Source organism: Alosa alosa, chromosome 22 (genome assembly GCF_017589495.1).
Source record: "Alosa alosa isolate M-15738 ecotype Scorff River chromosome 22, AALO_Geno_1.1, whole genome shotgun sequence".
NCBI lineage: Eukaryota > Metazoa > Chordata > Actinopteri > Clupeiformes > Clupeidae > Alosa > Alosa alosa.
The window spans coordinates 26025215-26027714 of record NC_063210.1 but is presented as its reverse complement, the minus strand read 5'-3'; the positions used below and the strand labels follow the sequence as shown (position 1 = coordinate 26027714).

Genomic DNA, 2500 nt, shown 5'->3' with positions numbered 1-2500 from the left:
ATCTCCGTGTGGTTGTCGAGCGAGTGAGGTGGGGGCTTGTAGAGTTCACAAGAGGCGAGATATGACACAGAATATATGCGGATACTGTCACAGCTGCTGTTTGTTTACAAAGTGTATGAATTATGTAGGCTAAAGAAGAAAACTCTATTGTGCGTAGGCTAATACTTGAAGTAGTCACATAAGTGCGCACTTGAAACTGACCTACAGTATTATGTGTGCTTCAAATAAACACATTTATCTGTTTTCAAAGTTATGTAGCATACTAGGTTAGGCTTCACTTGGCTATGGAACCCCAAATTTGGTTTATGCTTTGAGCATGCACAAACTTTATGGTACCAGCCACCGTGTAGGCTAACTCAAGACTTCAAGGCCATCATACAACGCTTTAAAGCAACAAACAAAATACTAACATAACAGTGGCGGGAGCCTGTTTTTTTCATGGTGATTTTTTCCAAAAGCATCCTCCTATATGTATCTATTGATATTTACGTAGGAGCTTGGAACAAAGTTGGATTTTCTTCGCTTTCATTTTCTAGGCATATTTATGTCAACAAATCGGCTCAGTAGTGAGGTTATGAGAAGGCTATCAATGAACAGAAAAACCCCGGTGTTGGCTAACAATTTATTAAAATAAATACCAAATAATTTATTAAATACAATTTATTAAATCCTGTTATTGTTAACGACGCCGCTGTAGGCTACTGCCTTTTCAGCTTCTGCTTGATGATTTGATTTTGAATTTGTTTGGCCTTTGGCGATGCAGTTGTAGGCTACATCAATCCGCCTCTTGCTGTTCCCTTCATGTGTTCCATCACAATGTTGTCTGCCCTCACGGACAGTAGCCCTTGATGTCTGCATCTTCCAGGTCGGAGATTTTCTGGACAGCATTATGCCACTCCATCATAACACTGGCATTTAAGCCAGATTTAACCACATGGACGCATCTAAAGAAACGCCACCAACACGCCTCCTTCACTAGGTGTGAATTTTAACCGCATGTTCTACTGCTCAGACACAGCACATTTACATAATGTCCGAGGAAATACTAGAGGGGGAGTAGTAGAACAACCGCTAAATTCGACTTCCGCATGACCGGGTTATGTCGTCAGATATACGGCCCCACCGTTTAACATCCGCAGAACCTCCGGGCTTACACGTATGTCTGAAAGGGCTTTGTGTGTGTTGTGTGTGTGTGTGTGTGTGTGTGAAGTATGGAGTGGGTGCCAGTTTCACTGCAGGGTGTGAAACACACTCTCTCAAACTCTCCCTTATTCTCTGACTCTCTTCATCCCTCTCTGTCCCTAACCATCTCTCTCTCTCCATCCCTCACCCCCTCACTTTCTGTCTCCCTAACTCTCTCCATCCCTCACTACGCCTCTCTCTCTCTCTCCATCCCTCTCTCTCCCACTCACTCACTCCATCCATCCCTAACTCTCTCTTCATCTCTCACTCTGTTTCTCTCTCACTCCATTTCTCTCTCCCTGCTCAACTGGACAACACACACAGGACACAACCATCTTCATGTGGTGTCCTCAGATTGAGAGAGCACTGCTCATGTCATGCGCGCGCACACACACACACACACACACACACACACACACACACACACACACAGTGGTCAGGATAAATGCAGCTGCTCACTATCAGACACTTGACTGCAAAACACATCAACTACACAGTATCACACACACACACACACACGCCTTGTCACATTAACAATGCAATAAGACTCATCACCATCAATGCATGAAAGACGGACACACACACAAACAAAGGTCACCTCACCTCACAAATTACAAGCTCTCACACAATGCAAACAAATTAACCTAGGGTGTGTGAATTGGAAATGATGAATAACACACACAAGAGTGGGCAAAGGCGACGGAGCAGTGTGCTGAAAGATCAACAGACATACCATCGACACAGCAGTGCTGTCAGTGATTGCATTAGCTGTATTAGCTTAATTACTACGTTTGTAAACCCCGGCCCTGGCTCCGTTGGTCGGTAAATAATTAGCACGAAGATTAAAGAAAACAATCGGCCTGGCTACCCGACCATATACAGATAATGTTATCTAGGCTACACACGAACACGAATACGAATGGATGGGGCTAACGTTACTGATGGCTTGTCATTTCCAACTCCGATCCGGGCAGCGAAAAACTAACAAGTCGTGCGCTGACCACGGAGTGGTCGTGTAGCCTGGTGGACCATTCCCCCATTTAACAGTTCAGCCATAAAGATCTGAGACGTCTCCATCTGACCCCGGCGGCCTGGTGATTTCAGCCAAAACTCGTCGCAAGTCTGCCTTGCGGGCTGAGGGGGTCGACGAAACGGCACATTCCTGCTACTCGTCGCAACTCGTTGTGTGCTGAAACTGTAGCCACATCATCTTCTGACATGGGTATAATAGAGGCACTGTTATCAGGTCTCTAATATGTCTGTTTCGAGGCACTTCGCAGCAACACGGGACAGTCACACACCTTTAATTTAATAGAAA

At 45.1% G+C, this 2500-nt stretch overlaps 1 protein-coding gene across 1 annotated transcript in view; it reads right to left on the bottom strand.

The window, feature by feature from the left end:
- Positions 1-2500, bottom strand: part of xylt2 (xylosyltransferase II) — a 34521-nt gene that overhangs the window by 31312 nt on the left and 709 nt on the right.